The 18,346-nt window shown below is 40.5% G+C and overlaps 1 long non-coding RNA gene across 3 annotated transcripts in view; it reads left to right on the top strand.

Annotated features, from left to right (window-relative positions):
* LOC140684146 (uncharacterized) overlaps nt 1–18,346 on the top strand; it is a 200,921-nt gene that overhangs the window by 145,839 nt on the left and 36,736 nt on the right. For all 3 annotated transcript variants that reach the window (XR_012055921.1, XR_012055923.1, XR_012055920.1), the window contains one exon: nt 9,428–9,508. This is a non-coding gene — a long non-coding RNA (uncharacterized lncRNA). The remainder of the gene's footprint in view (nt 1–9,427; nt 9,509–18,346) is intronic.

Here is an 18,346-nt window from a genome sequence, read left to right on the forward strand (position 1 = left end):
TTGAAACCAGCTGAACATCTCCCCAGGCTGCCTGGAAGAGTGTAAATAGGAGAATTTAGCTGGGAACAGCCCTGTGAACATTCCTTGGGGCAGCTGTTGGTGCCTGGTTCCACCAAAGTCAGATGGATCAGGGTGGCCACTGCTGTGGCTGGGCTTGCTGCAGCTGCATTGCTAAGTACAGGAAAATAAAACACCGGACCCCACCTGGCTGTCACTGCAAATAAAGGTAATATGTCCCTATAAATAAAGGTAATATGTCCCTGCAAATAAAGGTAACATGTCCATTTCCATGTGGTCTGGTAGTTTCAAATGTAACTTGTGGCATTTGGTCTAAAAGCAGGTGTTTGGTACCTCAGTGATGCATTGGTCTCTTTTTTTGTCCATCTGGTAAGAAACCCTTTGTTTTATTTTACTCCCCTTCTTTTAAGCAACATTTTTAAACTTTATTTTTTACTATAAAATCTTCCAAAAAAAAGAGATATTTTCTTCGTAAAATGTAGTTCAATTGTGTCCCTTTGTTATGCTACTCTGTTTATCCAAGAAATTCAGTAACAAGGATTGAAATTGCTGGAGATGAAGCTGAAGGTAAGAAAAGTAGAGCTTTGAGCAGCCTGGCAAGTCAGATGAGAATAGGGCATAACAAACTAGGAAAAATTAGAACGAGGAATAAGGACATAAAAAGGGGATTAGAAAAGTGAGTCATGATGGAAGACAACAATGAAGAAGATAGAGAAGCAAACAAGGGGCAGTCAAACACTCTGACATGGGTAAAGAAAGCATTTAACTGCCTTTGTCTGGCAAATATTTGCTGGGGTATTAAGAAGTCCAGAAGACAGAATGTGTAACAAATCTGAACTCCCCAAACCTCCTGGAGCCATAGGGAAGGAGAGCCAAAGAGGAAAGGATCAATGCTGGGACGTTGATACCAGCAATTTTTCTGCCAACAAGTTAATCACAGGCTCTTTCTTTATTCACTTTTTTTCCTTTTGTGTTATGAATGGCCACCAGCAATGTTTTATGCTTGATGTGTTTCTAGAAAGGAATGCAAAAGGCCTGCATGTTTTATTTTGCTGATTACACCCAGTATATCTCAGTGTGGCAGCACTCTCTTCCTGTCAGCGGTTATTGTGAGCAATTGTACATCTTATAACTAATTGCTCTCTTTATACTGCACTTTAATTAATAGGTTGCTCTGATAAGATAGTTTCCTAGATTTTTTCCTTGATATCAGCAGTGATTGAATCCTAAATGGCATCTGCAATGAGGAAGTTTAACCACACCAGGCTCCCTCTCTGCTTCCCAAACTGAGCTGTTTTTTCCCTCACTGTGCATTTGTATAGGTGGTGAATTATCTTTCATGTTAATGCAGAAGGTTGATTGAGACTGAGATATTCATAATATTTATCAAGATGATGCTAAATGCAGTGGAAACAAATGCAGTAATCTCTCAGGGGATCAGACTGTGTCGTTTTTCAGGTGCAGGATCACTACTGAATCATCTCACCTATACACTTATTTATCATTCCCTTTATTCTCTTTGTTAAAATAGAAAATAAGAGTGATTAATGCATTAAGTGTTGTAGCTTGACTAAAAACCCTCTGCAATGTAGATAACTTTGGTGACAAAGGAAAGGGAAATTGGTGTTTGGTGTCTGACACAGGCAGGCAGTGGAGCCTAAATGCACATGACAAAAGTAAAACTGATCTAGAAAATTAAGCTTAATCAAACCTAAAAGAACCAAGCTCATGGTTACATTTTAGAGTGTAGAGATTTAGGCATAATAAAAAGAGAGGAAATGAAATTGTTAGGTCTGAAAAGCAGCCAGGAGTGTTGTGCACATGTTAGAAAGGAGCTGAGGAAATTCCTGATGGTGGATGGCAAAACTCATCTGTATGAATATTGAACTGTACAGGAAGAAAAAAAAAAAATTCAGAGTCAAGGCCATACTGTCCTGTACTTGGTCTTATTCTATATGTGGTAAGGGGTATTAAAACAAATATATTTTCATCTGTGTTTGGAAGACATCCTGCCTGGAACATTAAAAAGACACAAAAACTGCAATGTATGAGAGTGCCCTATGCACCTCTATGAGCTAAACCCCAGAGAGATCTGTATTAATGGGTTTTTTCCTCAAATACACTGTTAAAAATCAAGGGAACAAATCTCGTGGTCTGACTGCTGCTTTAGCTACTTAAATCCCAAAATTGCCTACCTCCACTGCCAGCAGTAAAGTTTCCTTGATCTCTAAATTGTCATCCTTAAATCTTACCAATGTCAGAAGCTGGGTGATCCTCAGACTTAAACCTCTAGGTCTTTTGTCACTAATACAGATTAAAGTAGCAAAATAGCAAATATATTGAGGAGATGTTTGCAAAAAAAACCAAGAAAGAACAAAAAAACCCCTGAATACCCACTATTCTTGTTATAATTTAAAAAGCCAGCAAAGCATAAAGCCAATTAAAATATTTTCGATAGCACTGGTGACAGTGGGTTGGACTATCCTGGAATTTGGAGATCATCTAAGTGAAAACAGAAAGCCATTTGTAAACTGCTAAAATGTTTTCATTCACTTTGTAATGCTCTCCATTCCTGTTCTTCTAATCCATCACAGAGCAACAACACTGGTTTTGGACAATGATTAGGGAAAAGTTGGTTGTGTTCACAATAAGTGTGCCCAATGTCTGTTATTATGGATGCAAACAGCTTTCCTATCTCACTGTGCACTGAGAATGTGAGAATGTGCACCTCAAATCTTCCTGGCAAAGATCTCTGGTGGGCTGAGGCTTTGCATTTCGGCCGATGATGGTTGTTAAATTAAAGTTCGCACTTCAGCTCAGAGGTCGTTGGCACAGAGTGACACTGAAGCCCAATTACTGCTGGAGTTCCTGTTGTGATGTTTAGTTCCTTAGCCTGTGAGGGAATTAAAAGAAAAAAAAGAAGTAATTAGTTTTCTAGTGTCATAGTCCATTTCTTAGCTTGATAGGTCACAAACACGAAAAAAATTTAGTAGGGAGAGATAGTAAATTAGGGAGAAGACACTACTGACATAAAACTGGGCTTGGAGTAGTATCTTCTGGATTCTCTGTGCTAAACACTGGTACACAGCTACGAGGAGTTGGGTTGGGTTTTTAAATGTATCCTCTGTAATTAAATTGAACAAGTTTGTTTCTACTTAAAAATTATCAATCATGACAGAAGCCAACACTGTTGTGCAAACAATCCTCTTGCACTGTAAATGCACAGACACATCAATTATTTAACTTCCTGGCCAAAAATCACGTATTGCTGATTGCAAGAATTCTTTCATTTATTATTTTCCAGCACATTTGTCAGGCATCTTTTATTGAAGTGTCTGTAGCTTAATGAGGAGGTTGTAATCATTGTCCTGTTTGACAGTTGTGTACAAAATTCTGGGGTGAATTTGTCTTGCCTTTCCCACAACAAGACAAGACACAGTTTAACTGAAAGTTTTTACCACTAAACTTTCCACAAGTAGCATTATCATCACTAGAATTTGTCTTTCTTTGAGGTGAGATAATATATATGGAAATTGATAATATTTTGTATTGTTAGTATGGACATGTCTGTCTCTCTTTTCATGTCTGTCAGAGAAAACATCTGGGTTTCTTTCTTCCTGAAGCCTGGACTACTTTTACCTAATTAATTTCATTTACAGGAATGTGTTGCATGGAAAATTTCACTGCTAATAATGGCTCCTTCATAAATACAAAATGAATGTTTATTTTCTTCTTCTGGGAGTAGTGGCTTATATCATTGTCTTCGAGGATTAATAAGCAGAAATTCTAGTAAGAGTGTTTATGAAGGAAAAGCTTGAGTGTTTGTGATTGAGAAGGGATGGAGTTGCAGAGAGAGTTCTGTGTGCCATGGGGGAGATCCTTCACTTAATCCTGTGCTCCTGGGCTGCTGTGGTGACTGAAGGTCACTTTTGAACAGACTTGGAGAGCCAAAGGCAGAGTGTGACAAACATCAAACCACAGAGCTGTAGGAGAGATGCTGGTGACCTTTCAGCTCTTCTCATCAACCCAATATCCAGGACTCAGGCTCTTTGTCTTTCCTTTGTTTTAACAGAGCAGAACCCATTTCTCACTTTTTCTATTGTATGCTTCCTGTTTTGATTTGGGGATTTTTTTTTTTTATTAGAGTTTAAGGGAAAATCAGATGTTATGTGTGCTGCAGGTTTTGTTGTGTGGGCCAGTGACACCCCCCAGCTCTGAGAAAATCATCCCAAGATATTCCAGAGTTCCTGAGCATCTCTCTGTGCTGCGTGATGGCTCCTGCAGTGCTGGCATTTGCTGAGCTCCTACCTGAGGTTCCTGTGGCTAAAATCCAATCTTGCATTCAGTCCCTGTGCAGCTCCAAGTGCCAGCAGTCAGCTCAGCCTATCAGCCAGACTCACCCCCTGTCCGGGGCCACCTCCCTGCCCCGGGGGCACCGTGCCCTCTGTGAGCCCTGCTGGCCTGTCACTTCCAGCCACTGCACCCCTTACAGCAGCGTGGAGTGACTTTGCATAAATATTCTTCATCAGGTGCTTGGCTTTGTCTTGATTAGGTGGAATTAATATTTGTTTCCGTGCTCTCACCTGAAGGCACTTTCTTTTCTTAGTATACATCTCCAAGTGTTCATAGTCCCCGTTAGTGCTGGGCCATTTCCTTGCTGCCATATTGTTTTTCTTTCCCAGGAAAGCAAAATTCAGGTAAATTAAATTAATTGTTCAAAATCATGCAGGATGCTCTCATAGGGCAAATCTTCTGGATTTCTGATTTTCACCCTACTGCTCTGAGTTGGTAGGTCTTTATTAGTCCCTTGAATGCATTTTAAGCAAACCTTCTCTTTTCTTTCGTATTTCAAAAATATCTTTCATTGCATGTAGGGCTTTCTGGAATTCTGCAGGGATGTTCATTGCAGGAACATTTTCTGTACCAAGATGACAAAATATACTCTTTCCTGGCTAACACTTAAGGTCATTTGTACATTTGTTCTGTCCCAGTTGAAACTAAAATCCTTTTCCTCATACCACTCTTCTTTCCAGCATCTGTCTTTCCTGGCTGCAATCCTTCTGCATTCTAATTAGGCTTCCAATGGCTTGGCTCAGGGTGTAACCATAACCAATTTATCATTCCCTTAATCTCCCTCCGGGACATTCATTGAAAGAACAGTACCTGAATATTTCCCCTTTATCTACAATTTCCAGTCTATATCAAACATGAAATCTTGACAGATGGAGTCCAATCTGTCACAGTGAGTTAGTGTGTTTTTCTTCTGATTGAATGTATTTATTGCACAAAGAAAGATGGAAAAAATGTAAAGATGAATATTTAAAATTTGGGTTATAGAACGGTTAGTCGGGCTGGGTATTTCTTTTGGTTGGTGGCTTTTTTATATTTTTTTTTTTTTTTTTTTTTTTTACAACTGAAAATCTGGATTGCGTTCGTTGCGCGAGGAAACAAAATGAGACTTGTTTTTGTTGTCATAAGAGGAAGAACAGATCTGATCATAACAAAAACAGATGTAAAGCCATAACGTAGTCCCTCATGGTATCCACTCCACACTCTCCCACTGACCAGCAGAGAATGCACGGAAGCATTCTGCCTTCTGCCAGCACAGCTCTGCCAGCAAATCAGTGCGTAAGACAGCTCCTGAAATACATTCTGCTGCAGAAAAGTGGGATAAAAAAAATACCCTGCCAAAGTGCTGGGCCAATCAATCAATCAAGTGTTAATGATGGATCATGAAACCCATTTGTTGACAAATAAAACCTCGTGTGCTCTGCCAGTGAAACCAACTGTGTCACCGGTTTTTCAGCGGCTGCCTGAAATATCATGTGCAGAAGCGGAATTTATTGATGGCAGGGGCTGATGCCACAGCCAGCCCATCCAACTGGGTTTGCAGGTGCTTTGTGGTCTTAACTGTTGATGTGCTTGGCCTGCAGAGGATATTGAGGTGTTCCCAGAACAGGGGTTCTGTGGGAAGCCCAAGTCTAACACAGCCCCATCCAGGCCCTGCAGCTGCTTTCAGCATGCAGGAAAACCAAATGAAAGGTTTTATTCTGGGGCACAGCAGAGCTGAGCAAATGTGTTTGGAACCTCAGAGGTTCTGCTGTAAAGATCAGAGCTGGAATTCTCCCTATTGCCATGCCTACAAGCAAGGTTGGGAAGCTTTTGTGGAGTGAGGAAATCAGCTGGCTGTCCATGTGGAGGTACCTTTTGTTTCCTGTGGACAGATTTTTTTTTTTTTCTCAGCACTTATCTGACAGGCAGAAGGAATAACTGACTGTCCCAGGAACTCAGGTCTTGTAGGAGATTGCCAGTGCAGGAAAGGGAGGATTTGACCAAAGCATCCAAGGTTTTATCCAAGGATTCCTGGCTCCCTACCTGCCCTGACATGCCAAAGCAGTAATACTTCATTCAGAGAGGCTGAGGAAGGGAATTGTGATAGAAACCTTGCTGCTATTGTTACTTCTTTTCTTCCAGCTCCTTTGGCCCAGCATACACAAAAGCAAAATTCTGAGGTCTTGAGGAACTTTAATGTTAAATTGTAAATAACCTAAGAAATAGCAGAGTTATTATTGCTGTAGGCAATGCCTGGATGTTCTGCTTTGTGGTACCCTCGGACCTCTTTAAAATGACAATAATATCTTTGTTTTCTCACATAATTTCTCCTGATGATCTCTTTATTTTTCTGTTTGGTGCTGTGTTTTACCTAAAATGCACCATAGCATAAGCTCTACCACTGCCTTCCTATTCAAAAGGATGGTTGCAATGAAGTGTTTCCTGGGAGAAAGATTTCTCAGGAGAATTTCTGAGCTCTCAGGGTTCCTCAAATCAGGTGAACACCCTTTAAGTAATGAACTGGAATTTGCTATAGTGCACTTTTGCAAAAGAATCACAAAAGGCCCTTGTTAATAATATCTAACATGAGGAGGACTGAAAGGACAATCTTTTAGCCCTCAGTGCTATTGCAGATTTTTTATTCCCTTAGCAGAGGGCAGAAGTTACCTTCTAATGGAGGGCTTGGGTGCATGCTGTGATTCTGATGTTTATGTGACAGATTTTTCGTCTGGCATTTACAATTCCTATTTTTGTAAAAGATACACAACCTTTCTCCTCCTCCTCAGCTTCTCCTTGCCCCCTTCCTTATCTTGAAGAGTACTTTGTTAATATCTATCATCCTATTTGGCTTTAAAGACATTAAGGAAATAAGGAGCTTAAGCTGAAAAGTCCAAATTTTTCCAGAAGTGATAAGTAAATTTTCCAAAGTACTGTATGCCTTCCGCAGTCCAGGAAATATTTGACTGATAGGTACTGGACAATCACAAAATATTCTATTCATACTTGCAACGAGAATTTGTTTTCAGGATTTGATTTATACAGCGTGGTGTTAGGTGATTGATGTTCTATTCAGGCATAAAGGAAAATATTGATTATAACTTCAATAGGAAGCCAGAAGCTACAGTTGTGAAGATGAAATCTCTGTCATCTTTTCCCCTGGCAGATATAAGTGGCTGCAAGAAGCCCCTGTTGGAGGTATTGATGCTTACCATGCTGGATCCTTCAAGGTGTTGTTTGGTATGAAGGACATTGTGTAATTTTAAGAGTTCACTGACCAAATAACTTGCTTTTGGGAAAAAAAGAAAAACAAACAAAAAAACCCAACCACCAGACTTTGTTGTGCATTCAGATGCTGCTTTGGGTTTTGGACACACAAAGACCATGATATGCTGCAGCAGGCTGTGCTCTGCCCAGCCCAGCCCAGCTCTGCCCCTCTCTCTGTCTCTGATAATCTCTTCTGTTGGAGAAACAGCTCCCCGATCATTTACAGGCTCATAAACACGATCCAGCAGCATCCGTCTGCCCAGCAGAGCAGGGAAAGAGCTCCAAAACCAGAGCCAAATAAAACAATAACTCACAGCAAACAAACAGGCCCCTACAACAATCAGATCCTGCTGCAGGAGCTGTTCCAACTACCCAGACACTTCATTAGGCGTGGAATAACAAAGGAAAATAGACCAGAGTCATCTCATTTAACTCTCTTAGGCAAATGATCTCTCTTGTTTCCCCCTCCCCAACTTCTATTTATTCTTACTTTCTACTTGAGGTAAAGAAATGCAACTTAAGTCAGGAGAGAGAATGAGCAGTGTTTGGAGCCACAGGGCTGGGGCTGGAAGAGTTGTTACATTCTAGTTTTTCTGTCATTGGCGTTCTTCATAATCTTTGGCATTTTAATTATTTTCAGGATCAGACTTTTTATTCTTAATGTACAATCTGCTTTCCACCTGTCAATAGCTGTAAGTCCATGGCAGAGCTCTGTGGAAGGGAATTGCCCTTCACTATGTATCAGATGCTTCGTTCATCACCTAATACTGATCTCGGGTTTGTTTTTGATTGTGAGATCTGCAGTGGCACCTTATTTAGTGAACTTCTCAAATGTTGTTCTCTTTTTAACCTGTGAATGCTGTGCTTTGTGGCAGCCTCCCCTTTTCAGGGCTGTTTGGTGACTTGGAATTGGGTTGGTGCAGCTGGGCCCAGAGCAGCTCTGGGGTCTGTTCTCTCCTTCTCTTCTCTTGCTGGGAACTCACACTTTTGTACCTGCAAACTTCTCAGACAGAGGCCATTCAGCCTGTGCAATTTCCAACGTTTTGATCTTCAAAAATCCCCCCTCACATGCTGCCAAAATACTAGACACAATCAAACTGGTTTTTATGAACCATTTCTTTGTTCTAACTTAGAATATAGGGGCTCATTAAGAGGGTCAAACCTGGCACTTAGAAGTGCTTAGGTGTACCTAGCACTATGTACCCCAAAAAAGCCTAATATTCAAAATACAAAAAGTCTAGGAAGGTAAAAGTGTTTCAAGTTTCCTAAGGGAAAATAAATGATGAAATTAAGATGTGGATTAATACTGCTGATGCTTGTACCAATACCAGCATGTGAAAAATCCTTTCAAGTCATTATTGAATAGAGACATTGTAAAGAACAGTTATCCTAAACTGTGGAAAAGGTCACAGTTTCTCCCTACTTCTGGTGTTTGGCTGAACAGGTATTTTGTGTGAAAGTGCTGCCTATCCCTCCTTCCTTCCACGCACACAGGCAGGTGTCAGTGACCTGGCCCCTCTGCCGTGGTATTGCTGGGCTTTGTGCAGAGACCCAGGTGAAAATGCAGCCTCTGATCAATGCTTCTGGCAGAAACCTGCAGTTAGAAAAGCTGCTTTACACCAATGGGAAATGCTCAGGAGGAGATTCCCCTGGAAAATACATTGACATGCTTAAAAATTTAGTTGAATTGTCAGAGACCAAATTAATCACTCTGTATTGTTCCCAGCCTGACTCCTGTGTCCCACACTGCCTGTGCTGCTTGCTTGGTCTTCAGCAGCTCCTCTGAGCAGGTTCTCCTTATCTCTCTCCACAGACCACCAGTGCTCTGCTGTATAAAGAATGTTTTCTTCCTCCTGTGTCCAGCCAGACTCCTGACTATCATCATTCATGGGCGGTAAGGCAATCTTTCCTTGAGTTTTTGAAGTGAAAGCCTCTCTTCTGCTTCACAGACGAGCAATCCCTCACCTGTTTTATCTTCCCTGGTGAAAATCCACTGCCTTTTCCCTCTCATGAGCTGCTGCTTTGGCCAGGGCTGTTTTGTTTCCTGGGATGAGCTGTCCCAGGAGCTGTCCCACCCAGGGACAGCGCCCAGAGCTCTGGGGTGCTGCTGGATCTGTGATTCCTGCTGCATCTGTGATTCCTGCTGGCTCCCTGCAGCAGCTAGATGTCTCTCTTTCCTTTTTAAGGGATAACAGGAGGGCTGCTGCTCTTGCCTTTGGAAAAAGACTTGTTGCCCTCCATCATTTGGCCATTTTAGAGCAAATTTAAGGTCTGGATTTTGCTATAAATCCGTGGCTCAGTGAGCGTGGGGCTTGATTTTTCACGTAGCTTTTTCAGATCATTGATTGTTTCCCTCTGTTCATCTGCTGGGGCCTGAGGCTGACCTGTGTTTTTGCTTTTTGTGCTCCTCTGCTTTCCATGCAGGATTGTAGATCGAGACACGCTGCCTGTGGCACTCCTATTTTCTCTTCATCACAGCTCTTTTCCACTTGGTGTTACAGTTTGCATTTGGTGATAGGTTTGAAGTCAGAGATGCTGTGATGCAAGAGGCAAAAGCTTTGGTGGAAGTGATGGATTTTGTGTGTGCTGTTCTGGAGAGCAATTCTTCTTGCGTGAGCCACTGTGTGTTCTGCAGGGCAGTAAATGATGCTGGGTTTAGTGAATTCAAACAGAATGTTTGAAATCTAGGGAGACCTTGGTTTTTTTGGTTTTTTTTTTTTTGTTTGTTTGTTTTTTTCTTCTTGTGGTCAAAATTTGGGGGATTTTATTTAAAATATCTTTCTTTCTGTTCTTTCTGTTAATGCATTTTCTTGAATTTCTTGTGTTACTTTTTTTTTTTTTTTTTTTTTGGTTGCTTATCCTCAGATTCCTCAGATTGTGGAATCACTAAGAGAAACTAAAGGAATTGTTCTTTCTTGTTTTCATTCACTGTATAGTGAAAATTAGTGAAAATAATATGGTTCCTCTCATGTCTTTCCTTAAGCTGTTAACTCTAAGGCTAAAACAGCTGCAGCTACTTCAGCCCAGACATTCAATGTACACACATATATGTAAATAACATATTTAATATACAGGAAACATATTTTGTCATATTTCATCTGATGCATTGATGTATTGTACTTCAGAAAAAGAAAGAAGAATAGACCCAGCATTGCTAAGTATTGAGTTATTAGTTTGGCCCAGGAGCTCAGACCTGTGGCTCCATTTTTATCCTGCCTGGAGATGTGTGGCTGTGTGCACAGGTGGGTGCCATATATTGTGTATAAATCCAGCTGCACTTGTCCCACCTTTATGGTCATTTTTGGAGGAAGTTTTTAGCCCTTCGTTTTTGCTGGTTAGCAAATAATGTTGGATTTGTCTAAATAAGAGTATTCTAATCCTTTTCTTCATGCACAGAAGGAAGTTTGTGTGTGTTTGTAAGGAGGTACCAGAGTTATTAAGGTTTAATTCATGGAGAGCACTTCCCCTTCAGCTGGAGTTGCTGGGAATGCATTTCTGGACTGGAATTTGGGCTCCCAGCACTGATGCTGTTGGCATGCTGGGCAGCCAACCTTTGCACCTCTGAAAATATCACCCCAGCCTCTTCTGCCTGCTCTGCTGCAACCTACAATAATAATCCATTAATCAAGTGTCACCCTTCCTAATACAGAGGAGCTCCTTTTTTATTGCCTTCATTTATAATAATTTAGTTTATACTTTACAATGTTATTGATTTTATGAAATGGCTCATTACATCTACACAAAGCTAAATCATTCAATTAGATGCTTTAAATTAAGTCATATGAATTTCTGACTAGATTTACTGTTGGATTGAATTGGAAATCAAGCCCTAAGATATTATTTTTGAAATTGTTATTGGGAAGACATTCTTATGTTATAGGCTAGCAAAATGATATTAATTACCCGGCAAGATTTTTTAATTGTTAAAAACTGAATCCCCTTTTGTAAATTGCTGGGTGGCATAAGCAGTGAAAAGTTTGCTTGACTTCCTCTGCATGAGCTGGACAGGAAAAAAGCTCCATCAGAAGGGATTTTTTGGGGGTTCAGCTAAGTGAAAAAACCCATTATTCTGGAGGAAGGTCCATTAGTCAGCCCTTTTGACCATGGCCTAAGCAGAGAGACAGACAAGACAGGGAAGAAGGGGAAGACCTTGGCCTCCTCCTGCCTTCTGTGCTCTCCCATGAAGAAAGGATGGAAGCTTTTCAACAATTTCAGCTGGAAGAACCCAGTCCACTAAATAAAAACCTCTGCCAATGTGGAAGCCATTCATGAGTGAGCCCAGTGCTTTTGAGCATGAAGATATTCCAGCTTTTCTCCTTTCTGTCTGGAGGTTTTCATAATATATGCAATTAAGAAAATTAAACATTTTTTTCACTCTTTAAAACTGAAGTGAGGGGGAATAGAGGCACAGCAGAGGGAAGTCTGCTCTGAAATGCCTGGGTGGGTTTGGAGTGCTCATCATATCTCTGTGCTGACACACTGCTTTTCAGCAGAGGAATTGTCACTTTGGAAGCAGAGATGAGAACACACTGTAGTCACAAAATAAACCTCAATAACCAAACCAATAATTATTTGTAATTCAAAATTTGTTTCCCTTTTATTCAAACTTGTCAAAGTTTTTCCAAAGGGAATTCACTTTAAAAATGGGTTAAAAAAACCCCTTAAATCATGGTTTGACTTGCTGTTCTTCCCTCAGCTTCTCTTTGTCAGAGATGACAGGCTTGCCAACTTGAATTTTTTTGAATAATTAAAAGACTTGAATCTATGGTTACCATCTGCTGGACAGCCAGCTAAAAACCTCATAATTAAGTGCATTGAACTCTTCAAAGTATTCCAGAGGTTTTCTGTCTTTGGCAACAAAAGCAGTTAGCAGAGAATCAATCTATTCTTCACAAGAAATTATATTTGTGTGAATGTGGAGTTTCCAGGGGATGTTTTTGTTTCTTAATGCATACTAATTGAATCTTTTTTCACTTAACCTTGATTTTTAATTGTTTTTAGTATTAGATATAATATGTTTACTGAAGAATTACTTCATTTCATTGTCTTACATTATAAATTATCAGGTTTTATGTTTGCTGCTCTGTTTATTCATCATTGCCCAGATGCCTTGGAAAAAAAAAAAAATTTTTTTTTGACCTTTTTTCAGTGTTTGTGTCTTGTATAAACCTTAGCAAGTGTCTCCACTGTGTCACCTTAGAAGCAACTGTTGAATCTCTAATCACGTTTCTGAATTAAAGACAAGACACTGTAGGCTTTTTTTTTTTTTTTTTTTTAATGATGTTAAAGATTCCCCCCTTCAGTGCTTTTGTTGGCAGTGTGATGTCCCATCAGCAGAGCCTGACCCATTCCTGCTGCCTGTGGTGCAGCCTGTCAGCTGAGAGCACACAGACCTTCAGCTCCAGCCAAGCCTTGCAGAGCTGTCCCTGGTGTTGTCACTTCAGCTCTGGGACAGGCACAGCTCTGCCCTTGCCAGGACAGAGCTGCTGGGCTGGGGGGACAGCAGGAGCACTGGGGATGGGCTCTGCTGCTCCTCACTTTGGATGAAATGGGGCAGCAGCACTTCTCCTCCCTGCTGGAGCTGCCTGGGCATTGCCAGGGGGGCTCTGCACGGGGGGCTTGGCTCTGCTGTACCCACTGGGAACCTCCTGGGGACACAAAACGTGCCCACACTGGGTGGGAATGGCTTGGGAAGCAATCTCAGGGAAAGCTGTCAGCATCCCAGGCAGTGGAGAAAGGGAATTGGGTAAAGGGATTAGTTAGAGAAGGGAGAAGATCAAAGTCACCTGTTTGGTTTTGTTTGTTAGTAGCTCACTTCTTGTGTGTTGTCTGGTTTATCTGATCCCACCCTGCACTGCAGGGAAAAGGATAAAGCTCTTTGGAACATTTAGCAGCTTTTCATGGGAGGTTTTGACTAGTTCGAGCCCAAACTCCCTGGTATAAATTAGATTAGAAATTCCTCACGTTTCAGTGGCCACATTAGCTCAGCTGGTTAGAGGATGGGGCTGAGAGCAGGGTTTGTGATTTTCATCCTGCATGCACCACCCACTGAAGAGTGAGACTTGATCCTTGTGGGTCCCTTCCAGCTCAGAATACCCTGTGATCATGATAAATTGCTGCTCTGAATTAATCCTGCTTCTGTTAATATTTGTTGTTTTAGAGATTTAATCTGGATCTCCCAAGACCCATCTTGAGAGTCTTTAGCATCTTTTCTCTCTGTGTCCTACGCTGAATTTGGAATTATTTATTCAAAAAGCAGTGATTGTAAACCAATAAACTTTTACTCAGAATAACCTAGGAACTTCTGGGGAGTGCAACCAGCCAGGCAGTGGCAGGGGGCAGCCTAAGTGAATTGCCCACTGAGGTGGAGGCTTCCATCCCTTCCTTCCCAGTGGTCTGAGAAATTTGCAGTGTGTGAAATCCTCCTTTTCCCCCTCCCTCTGCATGCCCTCTCCTCTTTTATGCAATTGAAAAGGAGATTTCTGATGCTATGTAGTGCATAACATTTGCTTGTTCCTCAAAAAAACCAAGAAAACCCAGCTATGGGTTGCTTGCTGAGAGGTAGAGAAGAATGAAAAAAAAAAATGTAGCAAATAAATCACATAGCAAATAAGTAGTTTTGGAACACTGCATTTCCTTTGCCTGTGGGGCATTAATGCCAATCCTAGAGGACAGAAGAGAAAGAATAAAATTGAGTTAAATAAAAACCACAGTTTAGCCTTACAGACTCACCAGCAGTCATCAGTGCCAGGCATTAATTCCTTTCCTGCTGGCAGCAGGAAGGTGGGTGAGACAACACTGTCAGTTGCACAAATTAAGTCACTGTGGCAGAAACACAACACAAATAAATAGAAAAAAAAAAATTAAACAATGCAAAGGAAAACAGACTGTCGTTGCTGCATACACCTTCTTCCAAGCTGGAGGCACAGAAAAAAGAAATTTAATGACTTGGTGCATGACATCTTGTAGCCTGACAAGCTCTTTCAGAACAGAAAAAGAGAGTGAGATGCCAGGAGAGGTCTCGCAGCACATTCTGATAGAGAAAAGGGGCTCGGAGGCAGCAGCGTCTCCTTCTCAGTAGGCTGAGAAATAGAACAGCTCAGCTGTGCTGAGCCCTGAAAGCTGATGGGAACCCTAATCAGGAATAAACTGAAAGAGAGGACAGATAGGTGATAACAATACAGGGGTTTTAAATCACTGCCCTTTAACTGCCATGCTATTACAGGCCAGATTTCCAGGGCTCATTTTCATAAAGAAAAGAAAAACATAAAATCCATTTTTAACAAAAAGTTCTAGAAGTTCCTAAGAATATAGAGGCTGATTTTTCCCTTCTATCAGATTATAAATTTATGGTAAGAAAATTATATTTTACATAATTTTTATTTATAAATATCTTATTTATATACATAGCTATAATATTTAAAACTTGTCCCCCCTGAACCCCTAATCTAGAAACCAAAAATTTTACTCTTGCACCCGTTTCACACTTAATTATTATTCTTATCAAACACTCAAAGCTTGTAATTCACCCTGTAAGATTGAAAACTCCTCTCCATGGACAGAGATCACAGCCAGTGTCTCTGGGGGCTCTGTCCAGGGGGTTCCTGACCCCTGCCAGGGTCCCAGACCTGCCAGGGCAGCCAGAGGGAAGCTCTGGATCCCACACCTTTGTTTTTGTAAACTATGTAGAAGTTTATATAAACTACCATCTTATCTCGAATAAATGGAGAACGTTTGATTAACCACATTGGTTCGGATCTGCGTTTGTCCTGTCCAGTTTCCCGTTTTTCTGAGATTCCCTGACTTTTAGAGGGCTGTCAAAAATTCTGATTTCCAGCGTTAGCTCAAACTGTGAGCAAAGTAAAAGAGCAGATCCCCCTTTTTTCCTGTCCTGGTGCTGTGGCAGCGCTCCCTGCCAGGTGCTGGAGGGGATCCTGCTGTTTGAATGTGATTAAGGGCATCATCTTCTTCTGCTTCACTGTCAGCTCTGAAACCCCATCTACTCAGCACACAGCCCCAAAGTCTGAGAGGTCAGGAGGTGTTTCTAGATGAAAAAGGTCATTATTTGATTATGCCACTTGGTAGCTGACATCCCAAGTTTGTATTTATAGCCGTGCTTTCTTTAGAAAGTGTTCTTGTCCTACAGGTCTAGCTGAAGACAGTAAAAGCTCCTGCTTTGAGGATTCCATATTAATAGATTAAATTGTTCAGGTTGTTAATTTTACTGTAAGACTGGCAAATCATTTTTCCAGCAGCTCAGAATAAGATTTAATTCTTATGCATTTAACAATTGGTTCTGGAGAACGGTTTTCATCCTAGCCCCAGAAAAAGATTTCTGTATTACCCTAAATGCAGAAGAATATAATCTCCAAAATAAGAGAAAGGAGCTAGAGTATATTTTTTAGCTTGGGACCTAATGCTCCTGGAATTCCCAAACAAATATGTGTGGGACTATGAAGTTTGATCTCTTGCTGAGCCTTGAGAGTGCTTAGGTTTGCAATTCAGCTCTTCCATAACTATTAAATTTGCTTTTGAGTTCATCTGAGAGGGAACTCTGCTGCTGCAGAGGCTGATGAAGGAGTGACTTTGCCAAGCTGCACAGGGGAGTTTTGAGAAGTTGCAAAAGGAGAATGGGGAGGAGGGAACCTGCAGTGGAAATGGAAATCAGAAATGGGAATGTGGTTCCTGTTAGCTTGGGCAGCTGTTTGATTTTGCAAATATTTCTTTGACAGGAAATATATTTTTTTTTTTTTAATGATTCACTACATTTGACTTTCCTGTCATTAAAGATATTAAAGGAGGTAATTTAGCCATAATTTGCTTCACTGAAGGAAGAATCCTATTTTAACTTGTCATACAGTAAAACATAGTAAATAAGTATTTATTTGCAAGCTGCATTTTCATCTAGTTTATCTCATTTGAAGATGAAGATTTTTTTTCCTTCTCTTCCATAGCTGGACAGAAAGAACATGTTGAACAAGAGTCATTGGCCAGAAAAACAGGTTTTCACTTAACCACACGTGTTTTGAGTTATTTGAGATATAAATTTAAACAGTTGACATTTATTTATGAGAACTTGAACTCTATTTCAACTGCCTTTTTTAAGGTACTGATATTCTGTTTGTATTGGTTGTCACTGATACATGGACAATCAGGGACTTCATAAATTGAACAGAGAAGGCAAATTCTATAAATCAAATATTTATATGCCTGTACATGTATTATAAGGTTATTTAGAATTAAGAAATTAGCAAATAATTTGGAGTGATTATTTATTCATATTGCAGCAGGATAGAGAAAATAAGAAAGTAAGATTTACTTCAAAGTCTTTTCAGTAATTTTTAAAAACTGTCATGACAAATTTCAGGGAAAGAATCCAGATGTTTTAGTATATATTTAAATTAAATTGTGAAATATATCAACCTAGACATGTGAATAAAAGCCATAATTATGACTTGCTGGTAAGAAATTTACCTTCCTTGCCTTAATATGAAATAATGACAAATTTCAACAGCAAGTAAATTTGTAAGAGTAAGAATTCAATTAAGCCAGTTCTTAGCTTAATCTTTCCCTTAATCAATGCTTTTGGGTTAGTAATTGCCAATTGGAAAATTGGAAAATTAATTAAAAACCGTTGTCTGATATTGAAATGGCCATGATGTATGGATAAAAAGGAAATATATTCTCAATGCTACATTTTTCTTTTACATATTAAAGAAAAGGGGGAAGTGTTGGTCTTTGAGACGCTACAAGAGGATCTTGAATACGAGGTTAAAACTGGTACAACTGCACTGGAACAAAAAAAGGCATTCCTTGCCAGTGTGTGACAGCTCCACGAACAAATTTGTGAGGAATGCAGACAGGACCACTGGGGCTTCCCTCCTCTCACACCAGCCAAGAAGTTCTGCCAAGAGCCTTGTTTGTTACACACAGATGAGAAGTCCAGGATTCTGATCATCATTTTGCTGATAATTAACAAGATTAAAGCCTGCAGGAAGCGAGTGCTTCTCTCCATATCAGGATATGATTTGTTTTGGCAAATCACTCTCCCAGATTTCAAGTGACGGCACTGAAGTGTGGTGAGACATCAATCTCGTTTGAGAATATGGAAAAAGGAGAAGAAAAGTCATGTGAATATAGTTTTTGGAAGCACTAGCTAACCCCAGTGGAAGAGCAGCATCCAAACCAACTGCTCCAGTATTACCCAAGGAATGTGGGTGCCACACAGTGGGTGGTAGCAAACAAGTTTTACATTTGGTTCACCTGAAAAATTCTTCAGGTTTGTATCAAAATCCTTGGAAATTTTGGATTTGTCCAAAACAGTCTAAATGTGAATCCATTTTTTGAGTGACCACTGGTTTAGTTTGTGGGCAGGGTGAAAGGGGCACCTCTGGTTCTCCAGCAAAGGGAGTGAATGGATTTCAGGGTTACCAAAACCCTGTGAATGTCTGGAACGCTGGGATATAGGAGTGGGAGCTCAATTTTTGTCTTTTTCTGCTCTTTCCTAACAAGAAGGAGGAGGAGTTCTTGCAGCTGACTTTGAAGAGTGTATGTGTGTGTCTAAAATATGGATGACCAAGCAGCATTCCTGAGTTTTCAATCAGCATGAAGCAGTGCATAATTAGTTTTCTGCAGTTATTGCTGTGACCTTCCTCAAATCTTGGCTCCGTAATCATAAAAACTTGGTCTTTAGCATTTGTTTGTCAGCCCCACTTTAAATGTCTTCCTCTGC

This window comes from Taeniopygia guttata, chromosome 4A (assembly GCF_048771995.1).
Source record: "Taeniopygia guttata chromosome 4A, bTaeGut7.mat, whole genome shotgun sequence".
NCBI classification, from domain to species: Eukaryota; Metazoa; Chordata; class Aves; order Passeriformes; family Estrildidae; genus Taeniopygia; species Taeniopygia guttata.